General features: G+C 38.5%; 2 long non-coding RNA genes across 2 annotated transcripts in view; one reads left to right on the top strand and one right to left on the bottom strand.

The window, feature by feature from the left end:
• The window catches only part of LOC120407429, a 104,433-nt gene extending 91,172 nt beyond the window's left edge, over window positions 1-13,261 (top strand). The window contains exons 5-6 of the long non-coding RNA XR_005599956.1: window positions 12,354-12,425; window positions 12,915-13,261. This is a non-coding gene — a long non-coding RNA (uncharacterized LOC120407429). The remainder of the gene's footprint in view (window positions 1-12,353; window positions 12,426-12,914) is intronic.
• LOC120407432 lies at window positions 756-9,816 on the bottom strand. The gene is made up of 3 exons (XR_005599962.1): window positions 9,750-9,816; window positions 4,317-4,345; window positions 756-840 (listed from the first exon to the last, which is right to left on the bottom strand). It is a non-coding gene; the product is annotated as an uncharacterized LOC120407432 (long non-coding RNA).
• Window positions 13,262-13,556: the final 295 nt, after the last annotated feature.

The raw sequence follows: 13,556 nt of genomic DNA, 5'->3' as shown, positions 1-13,556 counted from the left end.
GCTGGCTCAGCTGGACTAGCCGGTGGATGGAGGGATCTGCTCCTACTCACCCACTCCATGTGCACATGTATGGGAGGTAAAGTAGTGATGTCTCCCCCTGTGCTGTGCATTGCAATGTCACTAGCCCTTGCAGAGGAGGAAGATTGCATGGCCATGATTTGTCCCCTAATGAAGAAAGCATGTAAGTTACCAGAGATCTTTAACTGCTCTTTGCAGCACAGCATCAATCACATTAATTTTAATTTTAAATACAATTAATGTTTAAATACAAATGTCAGCAGTCTCTCTTATTACTCATCCAATTTACTTTTAAACAGTCTATTTCACTGTCCGATAGAGATCATCATATCAGTTGGGGAGAAAATTATATATTCAATTTAGTTTTACTTAGCAAGAATATATTATTTATCCACATTTGCCACTGAATAAAATGGAACATTTACATTTATTCTGTAAATTAAATGTTCAGTGTAAGATAAGGTATCATCTAAGTCATTAGTAGAACATAGAGGGACTTAGAGTCTGAGTCATCCGCAACATTGGCAAAACTTGGGCAAAAAAGTTAACCCTTTAGACTGTTAATTATAAAACAAAAACACTGACATTGTATGTATTAATTCTGCTTAGGTAACTAGCCTATTTATAGAGACTGGTTAATTCCTAAGTTTTGAGGGAGCCACTGGCTGCTCTGTACCAGAGAATATGGAGGCTTTCTGGCCACTGAGCGACGGGCCAGGTCAGGATTCTTGCATAGAATGTATTTGAACCAACTCCTTCCCTCTTCAGGTGACCTCCCTTTTCTCTCAGGTTCCACTGGAGCCCAGGTGCAGTCTAAAGGCTCTACATTAAAACAATAAAAGTAAGGAAATTCCATCTTAAATCTGAAAGTCTGTCCATAATTCGGTGGTGTATATGTATGTATTGTATGATTGTGTAGGATGTTCACTTAGGACTAGATTATGGGTATTTATCTACTGGCCTGTGGTGAAGGTGACATGGAACTGCTCTGCCTCGGCCAGTGCAGAGGAAGTGGGGCCCTGGATCTGCCACCTCCCCATCCCCTATAGTTTATATACGATTCCCAAAGAAAAACACAGGGAATAGTTCCTGCAACCTTTTCCCCACTATGCATACCCATAAGGGTCAAGGAAAACATGCCTCTTAATGCCAGGTGCCAACTGAATGCAACAGATTGAATGAAGGCTGGAGTTTCTACTCTAGATTTCCTTAATTTATGGATGTAAACCTTTATTCTCTGAAAAAAAGCTATGTGATTTTGTTTCTGCTGAGTTCTAACTGGCAGCTTTTCAGCTCAGTGGTAACTGCCATCATGTTTTGAAGTGAGTGTTAATGTTACTTTCCTCAAAAGTGATACGATAAATGATACTGTAGTATCTGGAATACTGATAGCTAATGCTGTGATTTTATTTCTAGTTATCAAGCTTCAGCTTCTGAAAGGGGCTCATGACTGTTCCTTTTTCACACACCTGATTTTCAGGCACTGTTGAGGTGCTAGCATTATCTTTAAATACTTTCAAAGGCATGCTGAATGGGGAAAATGGCTGTATTTGCTACAGCTGATTTTAAGAGTTCAAAACCTCTTCTGAGTGCTAATATAGTCATATGTTTCCTGGAATAGGGAAAGAGTGGAAAATTACTTGAAAGATGTGCTGGAGCAAATGAATGGCCTCAGAATGAAGATATATGGCAGAAGAATGCTACAGAGGACACTGAATTTTTCATCAGCAAATTATCCAATACAATACAAAATTGAACCACAGTATAAGGAGTCTGGCCCTAATTCTTAATATATGCTGTGGAAAGGTGCAAATATTTTGGCAAACACAAGTTTCTCTCACACAATTTCAGATGCATATGTGTAGTCTGGGGATTTGCATATGTAGAACTCTGACTAAATTCTGAATTACACCAGGATTACTAGAGGTGTATTTTCACTGAAATCAATGGAGCTATATTAGCATAAAACTGAAGTAACATATCCGTGGATCAGTAGCACAAAAGAGCTTGTATTTGCAATTTGTGTGCACAGATGGTTATAAAATATGGCACCTCTGTGTCAAGAAGCAACAACATGTTTTCACATTAATGTCCCAGATCCTCAGTTGGTGTAAATTGTTGTAGCTCCATTGAAGTCATCAGCTATGGATCTGATACACTTAAAATTAGAGAAGGTCAGAAAAACTTTGATGGAACCACTTTCCACTGGAAAATATAGTTCTGTCAACATTTAAACACTTCATAAAATTGTGTCGTCTGCTGAAATTTTGTTTCAGAGGGAAAAAAATTCTCACAATGTTAAAACATCTTATTTTGACATTTTCAGAATGGAATGTTTCAATATTTTGTTTTGAAATGACAATTTAAAATTATTTTAAAAATTGTGTTATAATATAAAGAAGTCAAAATCCAAACAAAACACTTCAACTGTGTCAAAAAACCCCCAACATTTCAATCAATCTGAAGGATTTTTTTTCAGAATTTTCCTTCAGAGAATTTTGAAATGTTGGGGTTTTCTTCCCATTTGAAACAAAGCCGAATTTCAAAATGATGAGATCCTTGGCTAAACAGAATTTCTGTCGTCTGCCATCTCTCCTTAAAATCTTGTCACTAAAATTAAATATTCTAGATGTGCCATCATATTTTGAGCATGTTTCCTAGGGAACAAAAATGTATTTGTTACAACTTCATGGTAAATTCTTACAAAACAAAGTACAAAGACTGGAAATGGTTCTCTCTTGCTCTGTGTGATTCATCTGTGTAAATTCTAATTAGATGACTTAATTTTCTTTAATGAAATCAATATTCTTCCAACTAAATCTAGGGCAGAAGTAGTACATGAATTAAAGGAAGAAACAGAAGGTTGCATTTTAACTAATGAACAGATAGGACACATGTAGGGGCATCATAATATAAGCGTGTTGGATTATTAATTTAATGTATAAAAGCCTAGTATAGACAAGACTTGTCTTTCATTCTGCTATTTATAAGAAGCAAAGTCTGCTTCCTCTTCCATAGGGTGGATGTTTCCATAGGCAGTGGGATCAATGCAGTTCCATTGTACAAGGGATCAAGTTTTGGAGGAACTATACAGAGGAAGTGCATACCTTGCCTGGCATGGAGATAAGCTCTGTAGGGATGCACTGCACAGCTTTGTGCATGAGAATTGGGATGTACGGGAGTCTTGGTATAGCAGGCTGAGAGAGTGACAGGGCGGGACTTGTGCATCTACCTCTACGTGGGTCCAAAGGGCAATGCACCCCACAAAGCATAGGCACAGGCAACACAGGCTTATGGTAGCTCTAGTGCTATAATAACAGCTGTTGATTGGCCCGAGGGAGAAGTATATTCCCTTGTCCCTTGTGATCACCAGCTCAGTGCTCACTGTTTTGAGCTGTGTTCTGAATATCAGGATTGGGCCTAATATACATTTTTCTTCGTGCGCTTCCAATAATTTTATAAAATTAGCGTGAACTAAAGCAGTATTCTCCACATTTTGCAGCTGGGGAGCTGAGGATTAAGTATTTTACCCATGGTCATAGAGGTGATCTGTGGTGGAACTGGCAGAGCCGTAACTAGGCATTTTAGCGCCAAGGGTAAGCAAGTGTATTGGCGCCCTCTACTGTTTTTCTGCCCCATTTTTTCTGCCCCCACAGCTTAGCACTCTGTGTGGCTTCCCTGCTCGCCCTGCCCTGGTTACAACCCTGGGAACTGAGCCCTAATCTCCCAAGTCCCAGTCCACATAGATACCAATGATCCATTTGTTGAATTAGCTCAAACAGCTACATTTGGACAATTGTACCAATAATGAATGTAAGTGAGGAGAAAATGGATTGTGCATTGTCTTGCTTGTGTCCTGTATACAGTGCATGTTGTGGTGTATTAAACTGCTTTATAAACAAGCAAAAGGCCTGATTCACATTTTCACTAGTGCACTGCAACTTTGCACTCTTCTGATAGTTTAAAAGGACCCTAAAGAGGATGTAAATGTAAGGCCCCTTTATATTGCCACTGTTGTGTAAAGACACCTTACTGTAAATGAGAATCAGACCCCTGATATATGGTGCATGCATGAGAAACATTTAAATGCACATGATTTCAAAACTGATAATTCAACTTCCTTCAAATGTGGCTTGTTCCTTTGATTTTACTTATATCTACAAAACAAGCCAAGTTTGAACAAAATTAGTTTAATACTCACTGAGTTAGGTATGCTCAAAATGTCTGATTAGAATATATAGAACAAGCCTATCTGAGGGCTTTTTATACTCACATACAGAACTCAGAAATGACTTAACTGTCTGAAACTTCCCAAAGAAATTGACTTCTGCAATAAATTCAAACATGGACAATTTCAGCTGAAAAAACATTTCTGTTTGCATAAGTTATTAGCAATCTGAAAGGAAGAGTTTAATGAGAGGTGCATTTTGATGTTAATTGTAGTAGGAAATATAACTGTTCTTGCTGTGCATACTGAATATTCCTTCAAATACATATTTTGACAGCTCTTGGAGATAGTAACACAAGCACAGAATTTGGCTTAATAGAATGTATCTTAATTAACTTGATAAATTATTTTCTAGTGGAAACTCCCCAATGTAATACAATTCAAACAGCTGATATTGCATGTCAGTTTTAAAATTAAGGTTTCAGCCAAAAATTTGCCATTAGTCATTATCAGAATTTTACTCTATTAGTTCAAATGTAAGTTAGCAAATAGTTTGCAAGAAGTAAATGTTTATTTTTCTGTTATGTGTGGGACAGAATTGTTGACATCATATTATCATCCTCAATCATTTGAGTTACTATAATAAGGCTTGTAACCTTTGGCCCTCCATTCTTGTCACTTCATTTTTCATAAAGATTTCTCATAAAATCTCTATTCTACTAAATATTTCTAAAATCCATCCATGATTGTGTTTGCTGCTTTGGATAACCATCATGAATCCTATATTTGCTGACTCTTTATTCATATATGGCTAAATATAAATGTATACATCTAGGAACAAAGAATGTAGGCCATAGTTACACTGTGGGGAACTCTATCTTGAGAAGCAGACTCTGAAAAAGATTTGGGAGTCATAGTAGATAAGCAGCTGAACATGAGCTCCCAGTGTGACTCTGTGGCCAAAAGGGTTATTGTAGTCCTTAGATGCATGAACAGGGGAATCTCAAGTAGGAGTACAGAGGTTATTTCACCTCTGTATTTGGCATTGGTGCAGCCGCTGATGAAATACTGTGTCCAGTTCTGGTGCTCACAGCTGAAGAAGGATGTTGACTTGGAGGGGGTTCAGAAAAGAGCCACAGGAATGATTAAAGGATTAGAAAACATGCCTTGTAGTCAGGGCTGTCCGTAGGGAGGTGTGGGGCCCAGGACAGAGGCGCTGAATTTCTATCTGCCGGGGGTGTTCCCCCTGGCTCCATCCGTCCGCCCACCTCATCTCCCCACCCGCCTCATGAAGCACAGGGCCCCCCAAAGCGTGAGGCCCTGGCCGGTTGCCTCAGTTTGCCGTACCCTGGGGACAGCTCTGTTTGTAGTGATAGACTCAAGGAGCTCAATCCATTTAGCTTAAAGAGAAGGTTAAGTGGTAACTTGATTATAGTCTGTAAGTATGGGGAACAAATCTTCAATCTAGCAGAAAAAGGTTTAACATGATCCAGTGGCTGGAAGTTGAAGCTAGACAAATTCAGACTGGAAATAAGGCAGTAACCATTGGAACAATTCAACAAGTGTTGTGGTGGATTCTCCATCACTGACAATTTTAAAATCAAGATTGGATGTTTTTCTCAAATATCTGCTCTAGGAATTATTTTGGGGAATTTTCATGATATTTGCTATACAGGAGGTAAGAATAGATTATCACTATGGTCCCTTTTGGCCTTGGAATCTATGAATCTTAGAGTTTTATACTCCATCATATCACTATAGTATATGAAAGTCTTCCATGTAAAATGGATAGTAATAGTGAAGGCCCTAGTGGACTTCATGAACTTTTGGGTAGTTCTCCCTTTTGGGAGTAAAAACTCTGTTTGGGGTAGGGCTTTTGTTTTTCATATTTTTAGATTTTATTAATTTACTTTATTTCCTTGGTCTGTTTGTTTCAGATGTATTTGGAAGCAGGTTTATTAATTGGTTGAGGGGTTTTGTGTATAAGGGAGTATCAGTGTTCTGATTATCAGAGAGGAGGGTTTTGCAGTGTCTTCTAAATTGGTCAGACTCTGGATTCATCTGTTCTCCTTTGCAATTTGGTCCATAACTGGATCCCCTGGACTGGGAATGTTTTGTCCCCAGCTCCAACATTCTTTGTTCTGGGCTTTGTGATCTGCATAGTCTCAGAGGAGTGCAGCTGTCCTGTGGTTCATAGATTAAAATTTGGTCTCACGGCTGGGGCTTCATTCATTAATTGCTTTGAAGATTAGGACTCAGGCCTTAAACTGGCTTTGGAAGCTGACTGGGAGCCAATGGAGGGACTTGAGCATAAACCTAATGTGCTTATGACAGCCAAAGTCATGGAGAAGGCAGACAGCCACAATCTGTATCCGCTGGAGCCTGTGCATTGTCTTCATATACAGCTTGAGTTAGTGAATTACAACCAGTAATCCAGCCTAGAGGTGAATATTGCAGGGATTCCTGTGGCCAGGTCCTCATCTGGGAAGATGGGACAATGTTTCCTAGCAAGCTGGAGGTGAAAGAAGGCATTTTTAGATACTGACACCAGGTCATCTAATCTTAGTGAGGAGTTTAATAGGATCCTGAGGCTTTGCACCACTTTGATGAATGGGATTTACATGCCTTCAGTGGAAGGTGGAGAGTCCATCTCAGCTAGTTTTTCACAGTAGTTCCCCTTTCTGACCAGCATCACTTTGCCATGTCTGGATTCACCTTACGCCAGTTCTCCTCCTCCTCCTCCTCCTCCAAGAGCTGCTTTGTTGTTGGCATTCTGACATCTGAGTAGTGGCATTGGTTGCATCAGTTGAGAATTATAATATGAGAGAGAGAAGAGTGTGTTGACTGTCATCAGCATACTGTTGGCAGATGAGCCCAGGGCATTTCACTGTCTGTGCCAGTGGTCTCATGTAGATATTGAACAGGATAAGGAACAGTATAAAGCCTTGTAACTTGCTAGTTACTACTTTCTCAATTATTTTGCACAGGAATGGAAGGTTGGAAATGGGACAGTAGTTGAAGAAGTCTTCATGGTAGAGTTGTAGCTTCTTCAGGATTTGGAGAACTATTGTGTTTTTCAAAGAGTTTGGTAGGTATGCTTCACTGATGGAGACACTGAGTATTTCCATTAACACTGCATGTGCAAATACAAAGGTTCAGTTTTATCACACAGTGGGAGTATGGGATTTGGCCTTTAATGCATAGATTTACAAAATTACTATCTTTCCCTGCACTATTTCCTATACTTGATAACTTAAGAAGTCAAGATGTATATGCATTATAACTGCCTATCAGCTTCACATCTTATTTCCTAATAAACATCTCCCACTCTACAAGTGTCTATTCTGTGTTGTAATTTAATGACCATGCTACAGCAGGTTAATTGTCTTGGCTGGAGATGTGAACTTGAATCCCACTCACTGTCAGCCTTTAAAGAGACAGAGTTCAGATTTTCATATAAATCCCTCTAAACTTTATATATACTCTCTATCAAATGTGAATTATTGACAGGTTAAAGATGCTCTGTCACAGAACTATTAAATCCTCAACATTTTATATTCAGGAATTTTTGTCCAATGGAGTAAATTTCCATGATTTGGGTGTCTGAACAAGAAAGGAGAGAGCAATATTTCTTTTCTGGTTGCCACATGATTTCTATCACTTCAAATACTATACTGAAAGAAATAGGTCACACACATCTCCAACTGATTCTATCCCATTCGGGCTGACTGCAGCAGCAGTGAGCAGTGAGTCAGGAAACATGCTTCTGGAGGCTCAAATGAATGATATGGGCTTTAAACCTCTGCTCTCACACTTTGGTCTTTTGCTCTGAGTTCATCTGTTGGCTTTTTCCCAGTCGGATTCAGAGATGGTGGAGATCACTGCTGCTCACTCTGAAGTGGGCTGGCTTTGAATCGCTCAGATAAAACTCTGTAAAGCATCAGCGTTCAACTTGTGAATAACACTGAAAATAAGTGTGTTTTCTATTGGAAATATGGATTGCGTTGGGAAGCTCTCTTGAAAATGGAAGCTGTGATGGAAAGATTGTAAATTTGTTCACTTAAGGACAAACCCTGCCCCCATTCTCATTGAGTCTGGATGGCTCTTGATACACCTGAGCCACTATATTTCCAAAGGGCAATGTTAATCAATAGCCTATGCTAGAATCTACCTCTATACGTCTCACAGCTCTGTGACTGTCCTGGTGCAGCCAGGCTCCATGGTTCTTTGAGACAGAGTTAAGATGGAAAGGAATACTGCTTTGTGGGTCAAACAGCTCTCTTTTGTGGCACAAGTAAAGCAGAGGACTTAGGTTGAAATATCAGCCATGGAGCAGCTCAACCTCTGCTCAGTGGCTGGAATGTGAGGGCAGCTCCACGCTTCTTGCCTCCTCTAAGTTATCTGGAGCCTAGCCAGATTGGGAAAGGTGGTGAGGATTAAGGGCTAAATCTTGATTCATACTGAGGTGTTAGATTAGGAAGCTATTGTATTAGGAAGGGAAGCAAAATGAAGCCAATATTTCTCTTGTAGTGTCACATATTTTATATTTTTGTTTGCAGTGTTACTGTAGTGTGTCAAAGCTAGGATATGAGAAAGACAAGTTGAGAGAGGTAATATCTTTTATTGGACCAACTTCTGTTGGTAAAAGAGACAAGCTTTCAAGGTCCTCAGAGATCTTCTTCATATTTTGTATAGCATTTGTGTGTAGCATAGTCATATTGTTACTGGGACCAAATCAAGAGTGAGATTAGAGTCTGCAGTTGAGATAATGCAGCAAAAGAACAATTTTCTATGCAGGTTACACTTTGAAATAGACTAATATTCATATCAACTAAGACAGCATCAAGGAATGAGCCAGCTAAAGCAAAGTCAGGCATAGAAAGTAGCTTTAATGGAGATCTGCTTTAGCTCATGGGTATGAAGAACTACTTGAATTGCAAGACACACACAAAATAAACTCAGTGCAAGTCCACCCACTTGCTTGCACTAATACAGGCTAGGAGACTTAGTTACAGATATTTAAGTATGGTAGTTGTAAACTTTATATGACACAAGAAGTCACTAGCTCTCAGGCCCATGAGACAAGGGCCACCTTTTACAAAGTCCTAATTAATGTGTCATTCCGTAGCTCACAGGTCAATGAGCTCTCCAAAATCCACAGCTATTTTCTCTGGGTTTATAGCGACTGTTTTATACAGGACTTTGTTCTTGTCAAAGTGAGGTTCACTTAATTTTCTGTGACAAGTACAAGTTAGAACATTGATTGGACAGGTATAACTGAGAACTTAATTTGAAGATGATATGGGGTTGCACAAGTGTAAGAGTATCATTTGATTTGCATCATCCTTATTACTGATGATGGTGACTGAGAGGAAAGATCCCATCTTGACACTCAGTCTAGTGGAGTTTTCAGGACTGGTAATTGGAGAAGGAAATTTTTATTTGTAATTAAGCATTATATGGCACCTGGAGATTCAATATATATATGAAAGCTCATGATGCCCTGTTTAGGCATTCACTGATCCAAGAAGAACCACACTTCAATACATAATCATATTTCTACCTCTAAACATGTAGATGCAGACGTGTCCCACTTCATAGGAGTCAAACAAACATCCATCCTAGAGAAACGTTGCTTTAGCAAGCTAACAATTTCCACATTGCATTCTTCCTGTATATGATGATCAGAGTTCTCACTGCAAAGACACACAAAAGATTAGAGCTGGGCAAATTTTTTCAGCTGAAACTTTTTTTGGTGAAGAATGTAGATTTGGCAACACCAAAACATTCTGTGAATTCATGTGAGCTTTGCTGAATTGTCTGTGCTGAAAAGAGAAACATTCCAAAAAAATCAAAATGTTGTGTTTAAAAATGAAACGTTTCAATTGTTCAGTTCAAAATGACTTTTTGCTTAGAAATTTCCTTTAAATTAATTTTAAAAATGTAAAAAAACTCCAAATTGAAACACTTTTATCCAAAAATTATTTTACTAAATTTGCTGAATTTTTTGAAAAATGTTGTTTTCCATTCAATGCAAAATGAATGTTTCTTCCCTCCCCCCACAAATTGTGAGGGAACCAAAACATCCATTATTTACACTTCAACATAATTCATAATATTTAAAACAGAGAAAATTTAATTCACAAAATAGGCACTGTCTCATAACATTTCATAGTCAGCTGATAATTCTGTACATCATGTGGGCTGATGTCCATTAACACAAACCCCACCCATGTCAGTTCCCACAGTTTCTGTAAATGAACAGTTCTGGTTCCTCTGGGTTTGTGATCCCCATGTTACAATCAATGCTTTAGGCTGCATGAACATGCCCCCTCTAAAGACTGAAAAGCTTCCTTGGATGTACGCACATCAGCTTCAGACCTCAAAGCTCACACAGATTTATCTTTTCTTGTTGAAAGATATTGCTTTTCTGCGGTAAGACAAGCCTGGCAGATTTTGAGTTATGTGTGCAGAACTTGGAGCAATTGCAGGCCTGTTTTAGAATGGCTAACCTCTTTGCACCTGTGACAACCAGACACTGATTATATCACCAGAAACACACTGAGTATATCACTTGAAAAAGCTGCTCTGCTTAGCGGCAGGTCTTAGCCTTGCCAAGTGATAAAACACAAGATTGAAATTCAAGCATTAAGAAGTGCTTGTTAATAACACAGTTTAATTTAGAAAGCATAACAAATGTGAAATCAATAAAGCAAAAAACACTCAGCAATTACTCTGATATACAATTTAACACATTTTAAGGAATATTGTTCACTGTATTGGCAATTATAAGATCATTAATAACTGGCAGTAAGAGTCTTGGTAAAAAAAAAAAGGATGTTTAGAATAATCACTTTATAATTTTTGGAGAGGTGTCAAACATGCTTGTGTTAATCTGTATATCCCTGCTACAACAGTGTCTTAAAAATTAATAAATCCCCTATTCCTGGGTATTGTTACTGAAAAACATACTATAGCACTGATGATCTGTGTTTGTTCACAGCATTCGGTAGCCCTGTATAGTTTCTAGTGATGGACCAACAATAAAAGCTATGAGGAGTCTGTCATGTTTGGATAAGCACCAAAAGCCTTTGTGCCAGATTTTCCAAAGCACTCTATATTACCCTAACTCTGGTCCCATTGTGGGCAGTGGGAGATTTACCGTTGACTTCAATTATGATAGAGTTGCACCAACCCAGAAGTGCTTTGGAAAATGCCATCCTTAATGCTTATCTTACCACAGTGTATCCAAACCTCATAGGTCTGCAAATTTCCTCTGGAAAGCATGTTAACAGGTTTGTGAAAACTATGCAACTTCTCCTTCAGGTCAGGCCAGAATTATTGTAAGGGCATCCTCTCTTGTGTTTTGGCATTTGGCCAAAACCCGGAAATGTAGAAATGCACTGAAATGAAAACTTAACAAAACAAATATTAACTGAACAAATTCAAATCCCCCTCCCCCCGCCCACATACACAGTTAGTCATGTGTGAAGTTTTTAGCTGGTTTCTTTATCCAAATCAGTTTGCCCATTCCTAACTTCACCCTCCATTTCTTACTGCGTGCTGGTGGTATAGCTCAATCTCCGCACCTTAGACAGTAGAGTAAACAAAATATCCAATCACTTGGTATATTTTTAACCAGGATGTAATTATTTAACTTTTTGATTTGATCCTTTGGTCTCCATAATGTTTCTCTGCTTTCTTAAAGTGATGATGGTGGTTGTCTTTATAATGTCAATCATAGACAGTCCAACTTCATCTGCTTCAGATGCTCCCATCCGTACATACATAATTGCATGTACAGACAGATTTGTACCCCGTTTGGTATCACAGGAAAGGAGAGTCTATGACCCTTTGGAAGATAACTGGAAAACTGATAAGGAGGAGATCGGTCTTGTGAAGGAAGAATGCCTGCAAAGGAGGCTATGGGGAAAAAAGAAAGGGATATTTTTTTGAAAAAGCATCTGAATTTGTGGATGTCTATTTAAACCTAATCCTTTGAATTTCACCTATCACAAATATATTCTGCTTTCTTGGGACAATTTGATATCCAGCAAACTATCAATTTGTTGGACTTCAGAGGTTCAAGTGCATTGGCGCAGGATGACCAGTGAATCCAATTGACTTTACAGCTTGCAGTTTTTCTCTATTTTTCATCTTTCTTTAGAGAAGTTCGCAATAGAAACATTTGATTCAAACTGACTCAAACTCTTGGGAAATCAGAATCATGTTCATACAGGTAATCTTGTTTTTTCTAGGATATTGGACTTTACTCATTTCTCTTTTGTGTTATCTTTCTATAGTAATTTGCCTGATCTGTTAACTTTCAATAGTGTTATACTACTCTTGGCTTGGGATTGTCAATAATATCTGGGCATGTAGCCCTTGGGGTTACTTGTGTGCTGTCTGTACTGTAACATGGTACTATTGGGGAAAGATACAACAAACAATTGATTTTTTTGGGATCCAATTTTAACTTTTTCATCAATCATAAATTTGGGTCAAATTATTAACAACTCTCTTGAGCATTAGATTTGGTCATCAGCCAAAAGAGAACATTATTTTTTAATTCTATGACTCAAGGCCAGAAGCTGCATGCAGATGACTTACTACTGTTTCTCGCTGGTCCCAAGTTTTTTAAAAGGGACCGTTCTGTTGTTGAGTGCTTGTAATTTGTTGGAAGAGACGTCAATCATCTAACTATGGTTTCCATGTTTGGATTGTTTAGCAATGTTGCCATTTCCACTGATGCAAATCTTGGGTATGCCGTATACCAACATCAAAGGGGGCAAGGATCTCCAATAAAAGCATTTAAGCCACATACAAAAAACACCATATAGCTGCATGGTGGGAACAAAAGCTCAAAACCGTTGGATGTGATTAGTTGTAACCCTTCAGAGCTCATAAGATATGAATAGTGTGGTTCTTCAATGGGAATCTGGGTGTCCAGGACCCAAATAACATGTAGTTGAGGCTCTGATTTTAAAAGAGAATACAAGCTGGCAGCCTTCCCAGCACAACATTCCTGGACTGATTGACAATTGTCATATGTGTTTGAAAGTCCTACCACTGTGAGTATGACCTGCAATCGATGATTATTTTTACTTATTACTTCTTGAGAGACTGGGACATCCAAGCTTCCATTTGAAATTCATCTGCAGTTAATATGCACATTAGCACAACATATTGGGCAATTTAAATAAAAGACTTTTTGTGTATACATTTTTGAGCATGTATTTCCTGTAGCTGTGAGTGAAATGTGGGGATTTACACACACAAATGGTTAGACAGATACCTAAATGTGAATTTGCATGCACAAATACTCAGTTTACTCTTATAGTTACAATAATTGTATTTGCAAACACAGAGA

This window comes from Mauremys reevesii, linkage group 6 (assembly GCF_016161935.1).
Source record: "Mauremys reevesii isolate NIE-2019 linkage group 6, ASM1616193v1, whole genome shotgun sequence".
NCBI classification, from domain to species: Eukaryota; Metazoa; Chordata; order Testudines; family Geoemydidae; genus Mauremys; species Mauremys reevesii.
Note: the sequence above shows the minus strand (reverse complement) of the source record. Positions and strands in the feature narration are given on the sequence as shown.